The following is a 17,047-nucleotide window of genomic DNA, read 5'->3' as shown; positions in this document are numbered from 1 at the left end:
GCAGTAGGAGATGGCCCAAGTCCTTGGGCCCCTGCACCCACGTGGGAGACCCGGAAGAAGCTCCTGGCTCCTGGCTTCAGATCGGCGCAGTTCCAGCCGTTGCGGCCAATTGGGGAGTGAACCATCGAATGGAAGACACCTCTCTCTCTCTCTCTCTCTCTCTCTCTGCCTCTCCTCCTCTCCTCTCTCTGTGTAACCCTGACTTTCAAGTAAAATAAATAAATCTTTAAAAAAAGAAAATTCATGCTTTAGAAATCACCTGCCTGTCAATTATTGGTAAAGATTTTGACACTTTATAACTTCATCAGGAATTGTCTTGGATGAGAATTGGTACTCGTTGTAAAGGGCATGGGTGGCAATTCTGTCCTTCTCCAGACTCCTTATCTGCCTATTAAAAAGGCCAATCTGCATGCTCGATTTTGTTGACTATCAAATGTGTATGATGCAGAATACACACGTGCAAATATATGTGCCTCTATCTTTTCTCTAAAGCTGAAGGAGACAAGATCTAGCAATGCATTAAGCATGTGATTCAGAGATATTTTAGATGAAAGACAAGACATGCTGACCTTAATTGTCATTTCTAATTATACCAGTTTATGAACAACATAAGGATCTGTCTCTGAGCTATCAATTCATGTGACCTATTAGCCAGGGGTAGTTTCACTCAGCAAATGTTTGATAGGAAGATTAAGTAGTATCATAAACATTGACAGAGTTCAGTTATGAATTTATACGTGTTTAAGTCATTGGATCACAGAATCCACAGACCAAGCCCAACCACCCTTAGAGTCTAAGCATCATTGCTAATCTGAACTTTAAGACACATTTTCTTATTCACTAAATTCCGTAATTGCAAATATGTTTTACAGGCACAGGCTTTGGAAAATCCTTATAACTGAAAACAGTCAGTCACAGGGGATTTTTTTTTCTATAAAGTCTGTAACAAACTAAATCATATGTCATTAATATCACTACTGTAATTTGTTGTTTATTTCCAAAGTAACAAAGTATTTAAAAATTATACTTCTGTATTATCAGATGTATGTTTTCTAAAGGAAAGGACTTTAAATCATGTAAGATACCTAATATTTAGGACTTTAGAATTTGAAGCATTAAAACATATAGCTGGAGTGGGTGTTTGACTTAGCAATTAAGCCACCAGTTGGAACATTCACATCCAATATTGGAGTGCCTGGGTTTCGGTCCTGGCTGTTTCTGATTCCACTTTCCTGCTAATGTGCACCCCAGGAGACAGCCCACAATGATTCAAGTTAACTTTCCACTTAGTTGAGAAACCCTAATTGTGTTCCTGGTTCCCATCTTTGGCCTCACAAAGCCCTGGCTGTTGAAGTCATTTGGCAAGTAAATCAACAGATGGGAGATTTCTGTCTCTCAAATGAAATGATAGTTAAAGATATATTTATAAATGGCTATCATAAATGATTTCTCTGTGGACTCTTTCAATTTTGGAGTTTAATGGTCTCTAAAGAAATACTTGAAATATCTTTGTTAGTTCATTAGTATTTAAACAGTATTATTCATGAGTAATTGAAATATTATTTAGTAGCAACCAATACATGCTACAATATCTTTATCCAGTATGGTCAAAAATAAATTTATTTTGCCAGGGAAACTAAGATTGTCTTAGTTCAGCTGCAGTGTAGCAATTGATGTTTGGGATACTCAAAGGCAGTGTGGCCATGGTTTCCTCATAAGCTCATCCTGCTTCCACCAGCAAGCACTCCTGTTCAGAAAATCTTTAACTTGCTCCCTACTGATGGCCAGGGTTCTCTTTGCAAAAATCCTATCTAACCATCTTGGTTCTTTGATTATTCATCTGTAATGCCTTCCTAAGGATTGCAAGATAAATTTTACATCTTTTAACATCAATACAAAGCTCAGCTGAAAGAAGCAATATATAGGGAAAATTGCTGAAGGCACATAGCAACTTCTATTGTACTTCCAATTGTACCCTTAGTTCTAATCAGATCCCTAAAAGAGACCAATGCTTGAGCCTGTTGGTGTATCTGCTCCTGAAATCTCCAGGGTATTTCTTTCTCTCTCTTTTTTTTTTTTTTTTCTTTTTTTGACAGGCAGAGTGGACAGTGATAGAGAGACAGAGAGAAAGGTCTTCCTTTGCCGTTGGTTCACCCTCCAATGGCCGCCGCGGCCAGCGCACTGCGGCCGGTGCACTACGCTGATCCGATGGCAGGAGCCAGGTACTATCCTGGTCTCCCATGTGGGTGCAGGGCCCAAGGACTTGGGCCATACTCCACTGCACTCCCTGGCCACAGCATAGAGCTGGCCTGGAAGAGGGGCAACCAGGACAGAATCTGGCGCCCTGACCGGGACTAGAACCCGGTGTGCCAGCACTGCAAGGCGGAGGATTAACCTAGTGAGCCGCGGTGCCAGCCCAGGGTATTTCTTATTGCTTTTATTGAAATTTTTAAATGTTCATTTTCATCTACTTGAAAGGCAGAGTGAGAGATCCTCTGTCCATCCATTAGTTTTCTCCCCAAATGCCAGAAACAGCTGGAGTTAGGCCAGGCTGAAATCAGGAGACAAACTCATTTGGGTCTCCTGTGAGGGTGGCAGGGGCACAAGCACTTGAGCCATCATCTTCTGCTTCCCAGGATACAATAACAGGAAGCTGGATTGGAAGTGGAGGAGCTGGGATTTGAATCGGAATGGGATATGGGCTTTCCACATTAACACACTGCATTACAATGCCCACCTGGAGATTTCATTTTAAAGATAAGCATCAGTTTGTGCAGAAAGGGATACTGGGAAAGGACATATCAAACCTATTTCTCTGTTAGCTTCAAAATGCAACTGAAAATATCACTCATTGTATCCTTCAATTTCCCCTACATCAGATGCATTGTGAAAATTAACCACTTTATTTAATGCAAATAATGCCTTGCTGACTCTTATTAAGTGATCATTTTAGAAACTGAACTTATTCCAACTTTTTTTTTTACCTATTTTTCTTTGTGTCCAGACTCCAGAAAGATTGAAATTAAGCTCTGGTACTATGAACATGCTAGTTCTTAAGGTTACATATTTTGCTGCCCCATTATCTTTTTTTCTGTCTTGTAGCCAACCTATTTTAACCTGGTTTATAAATCTTTGGCTATAAGCCATCTTAAATCTTAAATCCCTTCAACAAAGGAATAGTTTGGACAATAAAAGTCTCCTTTCACATGGCTTTTGGGGCTCTCTAACATTTGTTTTGAGTTTCCCTTGTCAGATATGTCTTTTTCTTTTAGTTTTTGAGAAATATATAATTTATTATTTGAGATAATAAATGTTTTTAAACTTATATTATAGACATATAGAGCTCAACAAGTAAAAAATAAAAGGAAGACCCTGGTTCAGCAGGAATATAGACAAGGGTTATATTCCTATATATATATGGTGAAATGGAGTTGCTTTTGACATAAACAGCTAAGAACTCAAAGTTTTTATGACATCCCATGTGCTCTCAATCTTGTCCATCACCAGTTATGACATCTTTCTCTGAATGCCATACCTTTCATTCCCATTTCTCTGCCTGAAAGGGTCCTAATCACTCCTGAAAGCCCACATCAAGTTATGTATGAGATCTTCCACCTTCATCTGAAAGAATGTGTCCCCCTAAAACTAAGGTCCTTTCACGTCCTGAACACCCATCTATTACAAACCAGCCACATTGCCTTGTGCTTCCTGATCTCTGCTTCATTGCATTAGTACAATGTTGACCCCATGAATCTACAAACTATATTAGTTTGCTAGAGTTGCTGTAACAAAATACCAGTGGGTGCCTTCTATCACAAAAGTTTATCTTTTTTACAATTCTGAAGGCTGAAATATGAAGATTGAGCTGTAAGCAGGGCTAGTTGCTTCTGAGGCTTTACTCTGTGGCTTACAGATGCTACTTCTCCCTCTGTCTTCACAGTGTCTTCTCTGTGTGTGTATGTCTCTGCCCAAATCTTTTCTGTTAGGTACACCAGTCAAGTAGGAGTAGGGTCCATCATAATGACCTCATTTAACTTGATTACCTCCTTAAAGACCCTCTCTCCAAATACATCACATTTTGAGGTCCTGAACATTAGGACTTCAACATATGAATTTTGAGGGGATGCAATTCAGCCCATAGTAGAGAAAATATTTTTCTTCCTAGTATAAACCCTTTGCTTATTTCCTGTCATACCATAAAAACAAGTATTTGCTCATGAATGCTCTAAGGAAAGTTTCATTTTTACTACTTATAGTACAATATTTAAAAAGATGTTCCTCCCTAACATACAAAACACTGACATGCATTTTGTGTGTTGCAAAACTGCTGTAACATTGTTTTTCACCAGCTTGTTACATAAAATACTAACTTCCCTGCAGTCAGGAATTTACCTAGCAATTCTGTTATGCTGCCACCAAGTGACACCTAGATGAAACTGACTCCACATGTTTTGCCAAGTTGAAGCTTTTGCTTAAAGATTGAGGATGGTGAACATCTCTTTAAAATTCTAAAAAAAAAAAAAAAAAAAAAAAAAAAAACACCATAATTTGGCATTACTATATTTTAAAATAAATTACCTTTATTAAAATGAAAATTGAATCGAAGCTTGAAGAAACACTGACAGGTAATTACATACTTCAAATATTTTAAAAATGAGCCAGCATTCATGGTCTTCTGATAAAATGCTGACATGCTAGAAAAACCATGATTTGTATTCGTTTGTAATTCTAACTGCAAGCCTCTCATGAGTCCATTCAGAGAGATACTGTGTTGATTTTGTTACTTTGTCTCACAAAGAGAGAAAAAGTATCAGCAGCATTTCAAGTGGGGAAAAGTGGTGGGCCCTTAAATTCAGAGTTGGAGTACAGCAGGAATTTCTTCTGCAGAAGGAAACTGGCCCACTCCAACCTGAGGAAAGTTCAGTGAAATGTGTACTGAGAGCTCTTCCAGTTGCTCCTGGATTCATTCACTTACCACCCCTGCCATCCATTCATGTCTTCAGCCAATGAATATCACCCCACACTGGGGCCTTTTATGACCACCTATGGGGAAAGCACCCCCTCACCACCCATTCCTTCTCTGTCAATAGCATCATAAAACATAAACTGTGGATATATATAGCTTAATCAATTTTTACTTTACTTGCAATGCAAGAAGGGAAACACTGAGGACTTCTTGATTCCTGAATGTATACCTATCAATGAGAAGAGTGTTGGGTATACTGTGGCTTATGAATACATATTGATAAAATGAACAATATTTCATTTATTAGAATACATTAAAATCTAACCTGCTTAGTCACCTGTCTTTCCTGTGACAGTTCTCACATGGGAAGAGCCTGTACATGGCGGTATGAATCCTTTCAGCCTCTGTTACTAGGAAGGGAACACAAGGAGAAAGCACTGAGTTAGATGCATAATCTATTTTATTTCACGTGAAATAGGCCATCCCCATCTATCTTCTTATCTTCCTCCTGACATTTCTGCTATTTCATATTTTAATATCATATGTCATCCATTAGAAAAATCACATTTCACATTTTAGCATTTCTTAAATTGGCTTGCATCTTTCAAATGATGGAGAAATCACAAACACAGTTGGCCAGGTAGTAGCTAGGCTGGATGTACTGGCATTGCCTGCATGTGCACAAACTTGATGGTTACTCCACTGACATGACTGGATGATTTCTTTTTCTTGAGACTTCAGTTAATAACCTATTTAAGGACTGTTTGCAGAGAGCATATGATTTCTGATACTTTCATCTGCAAACATGCTACTGAACTTGGTGATATGATCCAAGAACACATTGTGACACACCAGGTTAGCTGCTGTTTGCAACTACTACATTCCATTTGGGATGCCAGTTCAAGTCCCAGCTGCTCCATTTTTGATACAGCTCCCAGATAATGTCCCTAGGAAGTTAGCACATGGTGGCCCAATTACTTGGGCCCCTGCCACCCATGGGAGAGATCAGGATGGAGTTTCCAGCTCCTGGCTTTGGCCTGGCCCAGCCCTGGCTGTTGTAAATATTTGATGGATCTTTCTCTTTCTGCCTCCCTCCCTGCCTTTCAAATAAATAAATGTTAAAAATAAAAAAGCTGGAGCAAGGTTGGGAAGATTGCTATGGCATAGTGGGTAAAGCTGCCACCTGCAGTGCCAGCATCCCATATGGGCACCGGTTCGAGTCCCGGCTGCTCCACTTCTGATCCAGCTCTCTGCTATGGCCTGGGAAAGCAGTGGAAGATGGCCCAAGTCCTTGGGTCCCTGGATCCATATGGGAGACCTGGAAGAAGGTCCTAGCTGCTGGCTGTGGATTGGCATAGCTCCGGCTGTTGCAGCCATCTAGGGATGGAAGACACCTCTCTCTCTCTCTGCAACTCTGCCTTTCAAATAAATACATAAATAAATATTTTTTTTTTAAAAAGTGAATTGCAGAATCAGTGGGAAAAACTTGGAAGAAACACTCCGTAGATGAGTGGAGCACTGCTTTTAGAAATATCATGTTTATGGAGCTGGCTTTGTGGCATAGCGGGTAAAACCTCTTCCTGTGGTGGGCACTGGTTCGAGTCCCAGCAGCACCACTTCTGATCCAGCTTCTTGCTAATAGCCTGGGAAAGGCAGCAGAAGATGTCCCAAGGGCTTGGGACCATGCCACTGAATTGGGAGACTGGGAAGAAGCTCCCAGCTCCTGGTTTTGGCCTGACCCACTTCCAGCCATTGTGGCCATCTGGGGAGTCAGCCAACAGACAGATGATTTCTCTCTCTCTCTCCCTCTCTCCCTCTCTCCCTCTCTCCCTCTCTCCCTCTCTCCCTCTCTCTCTCTCTCTCTCTTGCTCTGACTTTCAAATAAACTAATGAATCTTAAAAAAAAAAAAGAAATGTGACATTCTTGATGCTCTCACATGACAAAGGAAAATATTATTCTTTAAGATAAAGATATCAACAATTCTGAGCTAGGATGTGATTAGGAATGTTGGACTCTAAACATGATTTTTAGGAATAGTTCAACTTCTTTTGTTTTCTATTTTCATTTTCACTTGAGTGGTATATATTAAAATATATCAAAATAAGTGAAAAACCTATATTTATAAATATGTAATAAAATTCAAACTAATAAGAAATAATTTGTCATAATATAACTTCACAGTGTGTTTTTCTTTGGATCACATTTCAAGTGATCATATACTCATATCTTATAACTGGTCATATATTATCATCCATTAAATACAGTATTGAATGCCAGCTAAATTGAGCTAGGCATTGGAGACACAGGAGTGAGAAAAGACTACAGTTCCTGCCCTCATAAAGCTGGCCTGACCTCACAAGCCACACATCCCTGTACCTCCACTAGAGCAGGGGTAGATGAAGAAGACCTATGGGCCATTACTTGATCTAAGACAAGACACTAAGTAATCCTAATAAAAATAGATTTATTCATCACTACATCGATTCTACCTTGCCAAAAGGAGTTTTTAAGAGATAATTGAGAAGTGATAATGTGTTTAGCAAATATAGTTTTTGGGAATAATAAAAATAGTTGTAAAAAGAAAATATTTACATTGTATTATATTAATTATTCCTTTGGTTTGTTTCCAGATAATAGCAGATAATTTTATACTTAAATAACTTGTCTTGGTTGCATACTCAAGGGCAATATTGCATTCTGCAATCTTTATCTTTTTCTTCATTATTTGAACTCTATTCTTTTTTCAAAAACTGATTTATGTATTTATTCATTTGGAAGGCAAAGAGAGAGTGCTTCATTCACTGTTTCACTCTCGAAATGGCCTCAACAGCCAGAGACAAACTACAACCAGGAACTCTATCCAGGTTTCCCAAGTAGGTGACAAGGACTCAAGCGCTTGGGCCATCATCTGCTGACTTCTCAGGTGCATTAGCAGGGAGCTGGATCAGAAGCAGAGTATCTAAGGGACTTGGCCCTGCTCCATAAAGGATTTGCTTCACAATGACAGCCCCATAAACTCTAGTCTTAAAATATTTCACAATTATTTGGGCATCAGGACACACAAAATTAGCTCTGAAGTCTCTAATGAATAGATTTCCAATTAAGCTTGTCATTTATCTTTTTTTGTTGTTTTCTGAAAAGTTTAAATTTTAATATTTAACAAATTTGAAATTTCTGTTAATGCCATCCAGAGAAGATATTTTCATTCTCCAGAGTTTATTAAATTTAACCTCTAAAAAATTTACTGCAATATGATTTTATTGGATGCATTAAATTATATGATGAATGGACCAGGTTGGTATCACCTACTATGTTCAAAGAGAAATAATAATAAACTCAGTAAGCTAACCAAGGCTGCCTGACAAGTAATCTCACGTACATTTTCTTTATCATTTTCTATGTGCAGAACTCTTAAAAGGTATTAGTCTTTGTATGCATAGCACCTAGCACAGTGCTTAGAGTACAAACAGTCCTAGAGTGAATGTTTATTCAGTCACTAGGAAGCCTTAGAGGGATCATGGATACAGGTTTTGGAATAAGACTATGAATATGAATATTGGCTCTGCCACTTGACTAAAGATTATGTTGCTTACCAAGGAACATATACTGTATGATTCCATTTATATGAAATGTCTAGAATATGCAAATTCATAGAGACAAGAAGTAGATTAGCTGTCAGCTTTGTGGCACAGCATGTAAAGCTACTGCATACGATGCTGGCATCACATATGTGCACCGATTGTATCCCCACTGCTCCACTTTAGACCTAGCTCTCTGCTAATAGCTTGGGAAAAACAGCAGAAGGTGCCTCAAGTGTTTGTGTCCCTGCACCCATGTGGAAGACCCAGATGGAACTCTTGGATCCTGACTTTGACCTGGCCCAACCCTGGCCATGTGGCCATCTGGGGGTTAAACCAGCAGTTGGAAGATCCCCCCCCCCCCCAAACCACTGCAACTTTCAAATAAAATAAATAAATCTTAAAAAAAGTAAAGAAATAAGTTGATTATCATTTTCCAGGGTCAAAAATATGGATTTAAAGGGAACTTTTAATGTGTGCAGGGTTTCCTTCAAGGGTGATAAAAATATTATATAATAAGTCATTTGAAGGTTGCACAATTCTGAAAAAATAAAATCCACCGAGTTTTACCCTTTAAAGGGGTTAATTTTATGATATGTGTATTCTATCCTAATTAACAGGGGAATATATCTTTGGACATGGTGCTTGTTCATGAAGATTTCAGAGTTGTTTAAATGTCGTGGTCTAAAGACTTTTTTTTCCATACTATGTGCCTTCAGAATCTAGAACAAGATCTTGGACAGAATGTTGCCCATTAAATGTTTGAGGAATTAATACATGAATAGATGATTTAAAGAATGAAAAGTGAATGTTGAGTAGAAGATGACAACATTAATAAAGTAGAGAAAATATGAGGGGTAGCACATTTTAACATTCCATGAAGGAATGTTAAATTTTTTTAACTAATGGATATAGGTGCATGCGTCACATAGGCATTGAAAAAATTCATTTATAGCAAAAATGAGGAAACACAGCTCAATAATTAGAGGTTCATCTTTAAAATCTGAGTATTAAAAACAAAAATATTTTGAAAGTTATATATTTGTTATATAATACACATATATACTATGCACACATTATAATACACAAAAATACATACCCACAATTGCATTAACCACATTAAGGCAATAAAAATGATTAAAATTTAGATTCAAGGGAAGATGGTGAATTTAGCTCTTGATATGTTACATTTATGAAATGTATGTGTGTTGCTTACTGTTGAAACCAGTCATGGTAATAAAGTATTTTTTGAAGTCTCTGAAAACATTTATGGAATTAATAAAACTATTTTTAAGTATGCATTAGGTAGTTAATACATGATTTTAAAACTGAAGAGTTGGGTTAGGGCTAGAGGTAAAATAGTTTCTGTTGTTAATATGAAAGCTTGAGGGAAAATAGATCACTTAAAAAAAAAAAAAAACAACAAAAACAAAAAAAATCGAGGGAGGTCTGGAATCCAGCACAATGTATGATGATTAGTTAGAGGAAAAGAAACTGTAATCTCAATTCGGTTTTCAGAATTATTTTCTATTTCTTAATTTATTGCTTTCTTAGCTCTGAGACATAAATTAACTGATACAGAAACAGAACAGGAAAGGTAAGCTAAGACTTGGAAAAATACCTGAAGCATTTTAGAAAACACACCACACAAATGAAAATTAAGTGATATGGGATAAGTTAATCTTTGTTTCAACAGAGATGATCTTGAAAACAGAATGATTTCCTTATCCTAGTCCAGTGGTGATTGAATTCAAGAGATCCATCTCTATTCTGTTTTCATTTTTATCATTAATGTCTTTATGTCTGGGTCTAATAAAAATAAGTGATCTTTATCCAGGTGTAACTGTTCTGTCTTACATTCCTAGTCATCAGTAGTAGGTCCATCAAGGAGAATTGTGTGTCTGATTTGCTATTTAATTGATTTCACTGTCTCAGTAATATGAGTCACATATTAAATCTCATGACCTTGCCCCCAAAGTGTTAGCAAATATTCAGCACCCATTCCACTGAGATGTGATCCTCCAATATAGCCAATTTCCTACTTCTGTGGGCCATCAGAGATATATTAGCAACTGCTGCCCTTCAGTGTAATTTGTAGCAGTGATGCTATTTCACATTTAGTACTCAAGACACAGTGAAACCAAGAGTGGAATGAGCCTAATGAGAAGCCCTGTTTTATCTTGGTAGAGTCATGAAAGGGAATGGAGAAGAGGTGCCCAGACGCAGAGGGGTCTGTATCAAGTAGATGTGCAGGTGGTGTGCAACCGTCAGCACTGCAGAGGAACAGACGGCTGCATGAGCTCGTGGGCTTGGATTCTGAGTAACAGTGCACCAGGCTCTGAAAGTGACACATATGTTGTGTTTGATTTGCCAACCATCTGTAAACTTGATCCCAGTTTCAGTTGGCTCCAAAAGCCATGGCTTTGCTGTTTCCTAAAGAGCTCTGTCCCAAAGAGAAGCTCAAGTCTAGCAGCTCATATGGTATCAGAGCTGTTAACAACTTAAGGAAAACACCAATGTAGTATGTCAAAATCATTCACTATCTGCCTTTTTTTGTGCCTGACTAAAGCACAAATGCATCATCCTTCCCTTCCTTTAGTCACAGCTATAGTGTAGCCATCATTTTAAAGTAGCTAAACTTGATGTCAGTGTATTCCTTTTTCTATTGTTGAACATAGTCCTCTTAGGAGACTCAAACTCTCAACTTTCTCAAGATGTCTGGGAGATATGAATTATATCTTGGTCCCCATAGCAGATGTCATCCATACTTGACTGTTAGTAAAATGGTAATATTTTTGCTATAAAATTCTAATTCTAGGAATGTATTCTAAGGGAATATAAAAGGATATGTGCAGAAATCCATATAAAGGATTACTTACTATGGCTTAAACAGCCTAAAACTTAGCTATCTTTCCCAGCAAACTCAAACTGTGACAAATACTCTGTGGTTAGTAAGTAAATGTTTTAAAAAAACTTCACAGAAGAATATGTTGTAACATAATGATATAGAGCTAATAATCATAATAGATAATTACCTAGAACTTTTTATATGCCAGATACTATTCTGTTTTATAGAGACTCTCATTTATTCATCCAACAATCCTGAATGGGAAATTCTATTATTACTCCAGTTTTATAGTTGAAGAAGATGAAGCCAAGAAATTTAGCAAAGATCACGTGATGTCTTGCTGGTCTGGCTCTGAGGTTTCTACTATTAATGAAAGACTAAATTGCTTGTTTAGGTGAATATAGCAAATTGAAAAGCAGTTTATGCATTATAACCTACATTTGCATATATAAACCATATATGTGCAATTGTAAGTATGTGTAAGATAAGACTCTTAAATATTAATATTTCTTATCTCAGTAGTGAAATTAAAATTCATTCTTATTTTTATTGTTGTGGTTGTTGGAATTTCCAAAGCATTCTATACTCCATACACATTCCTGTAAGAAAAAAGGAAATTATGTTCTAGTTGTGTTTAAATCTTAACATATGATAAAGACTAATACAAGTTAATCATATAAATAGATTTCAGATCATCTGTTTGCTATTTTGGTTACTAATCATCTGGTATACCTTTACTTTTGTCTGCCTTATACTAGCTAAAGTAACTGAAGTTGAGCCCACTACTCTTGGAGTGCCTATTTGTGTATCAGTGCTCACAGTGCTCTTGCAAGGCAGATATCGTCAGCAGTTTACTGAGGCTCCAGAGTTGTTATAGCCTGGCCAAAGCCACACAGCTGCTCAAACGGAAGCTGATCTCTAATCTTTCAGTATTTCAAAAATTAACTCTTCAGATTAATAGTCCTGTACTTTGCTTGATTCTCCCCCCACCCCCACATTGCCCAGTCCTGCAAAATGTATGAGGCTGTTGGGAGCAGAGTCCTCTAAAGTGAAATATATTTGAGCAACCCTGTTTCTGTGCCTTTCTGAGACAATCTGTGAATATTAACAGAGTAATATTAACACAGGGGCAAACAGTCCCTCCAGAAGAAAACTCATGTTTTTTGTGGGGAGCAACTCAGACTAGACTAAGTTACTGGAATTAAGACTTATTCTATGCATCTGCTCTCCCACAATATGGCGCTGGGAGAGGAGTAAACAACTTCTACACAGCTGCCTCCAGTTCGACCAATAACCTGCAGGAGCTGATCCTGCTCCTGATTGGAGGAGAGCAGTGTACTCGGCGTGTGGGTAGCAGAGTTGGGATTGGTGGAAGAGGACTATAAAGGAGGAGAGAGACAACATGCACCAGGAACATCTAAGGGGAACATCCGGATGACATCTGAGCAGCCCCCGAGAGAGCCGGCCGGCAGTGTGCCGCTCCCCCGTGGAAGTGGGGAAAGTGGCAGGGGGAGCTGCCCTTCCACGGAGGTGGAAGGATCGGCAGCCAACCTGGGAAGAACCAGCAGCAAACCCGGGAAGGGCCGAGCAGAGAAAAGAACAGCGCAGGGTCCTGTGTCATTCCTCCACGAAGAGGGGGAAGAGGGGGAAGAGGGGGAGCGACAACTGCTGTTGTAAATGAGTACTTGCCAAACTTGAAAGTGCTTTAAGAATAATATGGGGATTTTATAAAAGAATCAGCTTTGCCTCAGTAGGTCATGGGTGGGACCTGATATTCTGTATTTCTAATCAACCGCCAGCAGCTGCTGTTTTTGCTGCTGCTGCTGCTGCTGCTGCTGCTGAGGCTGTTCAAGGACCACCCTTTGAGAAGCAAGATTCTCAAGGTCACAGACAAGAGAGTGCTCTACCATTATTTGTTACCAGCTATTTTACTAGAAAATTATAAATCTAGGAATATATACTAGGGGAATATTGAAAACCAAGAGTAAAGAATTGTATTTCAAGGATCTGTCTGTCTACCCTTTTTGGGTAACCTCAAGATGTTACCAGAGGGAAGGCCTTGGAAGCCCTGGGGTTCTTGTCTTCATGCAAGAAAGAATTCAGGTGTGATAAGACTTTATTGGGGACAGGGCATCCTTCAGAAAGGAAGGGACAGGGGACAGAGAGAGAGCGCCCAGTCCCTCAGACTGGGGGAGAGTGACGCTACATAGTTGAATGGAGAGAATACACCTGGGCAGGCCAGGCAGGCGGCTCAGCAGAGGCAGAGAGCTGAGCATGCAGTCTGTATGGACTCCCTAGGTTTTTAAGGGAGTCTGTTTACCCACCTCCTCCTCTCCTCCAGGACAAATGATGAAGAGTCCTGATGGAAGGGTTTGTTGGGTGAAAATTATCAAATTCCTCCCCAGATTTGCTGGTGCTGGGGCAGAGTAGGGGGGCTTCCCTTAGGGCAATTGAGAAGGTTTTATTGCCCCATGTTATCAGACCAGGTAACCAATTTGGGAGCTTTCCTTGGAGAAGGGCTGAGACCACTTGGGAGGTTATCAGGGTCTGAGCATGACTTTGAAGTGTAGTAGGTGCTGGTCTTCAGGCCTTTCTCATACACACATAGGCTAAATTAATTCTGACTTCCTACCTAACTCATCCATGTAGGAGACCCAGATGGAGCTCCTGGCTCTTGGTCTTGGCCTGGCCCAGCCCTGACCTTTGAGGCCATTTGCGAAGTGAACCAGCAGATGGAAGACTTTCTGTGTGTGTGTGTGTCTGTGTGTCTGTGTATGTGTGTCTTTCTCTCTGTGAGTCTTTCAAATAAACCAACCTTTTTAAAAAATATGCTATTTATTATTAATATCCTTTATGGGTATTTTGTCCTATTTTCCCTTCTCCCTTCTTTCCTTCTTGTATTAGCAAGAATTGAATATACTTTGTAAGGTCCCGGGTTTCCACACCAATGTAAGGCCGCCACAAAACACGCCAGACACCAGAGTAAGGGAAAGGGTTTATTGGGGAAAACCAGCAGACCGGAGAGAATGGACAAAGAAGGAAAAAGAGAACAGTGTGTCCAGGAAGCGGGTCTAATATTCCTTTTCCAGGGGGCAGTCAGGGAAGTAGGAATAGCGAATCCCATTAGGTTGGGGGTGGTCGGGCCATGTGGCTTCCAGGCTTTCAACAATGGCGGCAGGGGGCGAGGGCCTAGGATGTAGATCAGGGTTTAGATTGCGCCATAGATAAGACTGTGCCATTTTCCTAACATACTTGGTGTAGAGATCAAGGGCCTTGGAGTGTGATTTACTTTAGCAAAACAACTGGCTCTGCTGTTGAACATCTAATGAACTTCGACTTTATCAAGTCTTTCTGAACCTGGGTCTCTTCTTCTGTTAAGTGTGGTTATTGTCCGATTCATTGATGGTTGATTATGAGGATTAAATGAGCTAGTGAATGTAACTCCTTGGCACCTGATAAGTAGTTTACATGTTCCCTTTCATTTTCTTTTTAATGCCCAAACAGAATCCACATCTGAAAAACCTCAAACACTACCTCTGTTTGGCTGCTTCTCCTGGAAATTCTGGACTTCTTCCCCTCATCCCAGGCAAGTTAGCTGTTGCCAAAACATGGTTCCAGATCATCCCTGTTGTTTTTGCTTAATTGCACTTGGTCCCCTTAGGTTAGAAGATCCTGTCTGTCTGATTTTTGTATTCTCTTTGCCTGGTATGTAACAGGTGTTCAGTAAATAAATACTTCTGGATTGGCTGGCTGCCTACATTAACCCAACTCCATTCTGTGGTACTCTGTGTAACTCCTGTAGTTGTAAAACCTAAGTTGGGGGAGAGTAATTCTCAGAGTATCATTGTTCATTCTTCTATGATACTGTTTTTTGTTTTTTTTTTTTCTCTTAGTTAGAAAAGCCTACAGCTGCCAATTTGTAAATGGATCCTTTATGGTCAGTAAAGTTCAGTGCTATCCATATCAAGCCATGGATTGAGGGTTAGTGCTCTTCTTGTCTGAAGATAAGAAAACAAGTGGGGGGAGGAATTGCATTTGAAAGAGAGCAATTTCTCCAGTAGCCTGGGGGACTTTCTTAGAAACTTGTTGCCTAAAGCAATACTTGGCAGATTCTGACAAGGTGCTTGAAGACTGCTTTAAATCAGAGATAAACATCACACTGAGAACAGAGTATCTTTTTTCTCCAGCACACTGGGGTCTTGATAAAAAGTTCTATGTATAATAAGAGCAGACACCACAATCGCTATCAGCACTCTCTTGAACAAAAGTCAAATATTAAAACTTGACAGAAGATTTTTTAGAAAGGCTTTCATTGCTATACTTAAAATCAGAAAATGTTATTTTCAATATAAAAATCAGTGCTATAATTTTAATGATGGATATTTAAACTGAGCATTGAATTTAATTCAATTAAAGATAGGTCACCTTGTAAAAATGGCAATGAGTAGTAATTCAGCATATACATATTTTAGATTAATGTAATTTTGTCACATGGGTTGAATCATCTTCAGCTATTCTTTTCTTACTTTCATGGTATTTGTAGCATTTTATTTTCATCTTCCATGTATTTAGAAACTGTTACCATTTTTTTTAAAGATTTACTTATTTATTTGAAAGTCAATGTTACAAAGAAAAAGGAGTGTCAGAGATCTTCCATCTGCTGGTTTACTCCCCAGATGACCATAAAGGCCAGGGCTGGGCCAGATCAAAGCCAGAAGCTTCCTCTGAGGCTCCCACATGAGTGACAGAGGCCCAAGCACTTGGGTCATCTTCCCCTGCTTTTCTCAGGCCATAAGCACAGAGATGGATCAAAAGTGGAGCATCTGGGACAGGAACCAGTGCCCATATTGTTATATATTAATGTTAGCCGTCGCAAAACACACCAAACACCGGAGTAAGGGAAAGGGTTTACTGGGGAACACCCAACAGACTGGAGTAAGGGAAAGGGTTTACTGGGAAACACCCAACAGACCAGAGTGAAGGGGCAGCGAAGGGAAAGAGAGCAAAAGAGAGGAGAGGAGAACCAAGAGACCAGAGGAGCAGGCTAGAGAGAGGAACCAAGAGAGTTCAGGAGAGAAGGGCCAAGAGAGCCCTGTTCAGGAACAGGCCCTTTTAAAACTTTGCCTGAGGGCGGGCAGGGAAGCAGGAGCAAGGAATCCCATTAGGATGGGGGTGGAGCTTGACCACAGAGGTTGGGCCATGTGGCCACCTGGCTAAAACTGCACCAGTTCCCTAACACATATGGCTTTACCCACTATGCCACAACACCAGCTCTGGAAATTATGACCAATTCTATAGTTAAGGGATTTAAAATATGAAGTCCTAAACAGAGTCATTTAAACATAAAATGATGTCAATGTGTACTTTGGAAAATAGTTGTTAAAAATCCTTCGTGGTTATTAATCAAATCACAGGATGTATTTCAAATAGTTTATTTCTAATGGTATGTGTTAGAGAATTCGAGAACTTATTTTTATGCTTCAAGAGAACATTTCTCTGATTTACAGCATACTCTGCTTAATGCTATTCATTGCTTCATTTTAAATAGTTTACATTTTTTTTATTTTTATTTTATTTTATTAGGCAGAGTTAAACAGTGAGAGAGAGAGACAGAGAGAAAGGTCTTCCTTCCTTTGGTTCACCCCCCATATGGC

At 39.2% G+C, this 17,047-nt stretch overlaps 1 protein-coding gene across 13 annotated transcripts in view; it reads left to right on the top strand.

The window, feature by feature from the left end:
• Nucleotides 1-17,047, top strand: part of MAGI2 (membrane associated guanylate kinase, WW and PDZ domain containing 2) — a 1,584,028-nt gene that overhangs the window by 187,501 nt on the left and 1,379,480 nt on the right. The window lies entirely within an intron of this gene.

Source organism: Oryctolagus cuniculus, chromosome 3 (genome assembly GCF_964237555.1).
Source record: "Oryctolagus cuniculus chromosome 3, mOryCun1.1, whole genome shotgun sequence".
Lineage (NCBI taxonomy): Eukaryota > Metazoa > Chordata > Mammalia > Lagomorpha > Leporidae > Oryctolagus > Oryctolagus cuniculus.
Note: the sequence above shows the minus strand (reverse complement) of the source record. Positions and strands in the feature narration are given on the sequence as shown.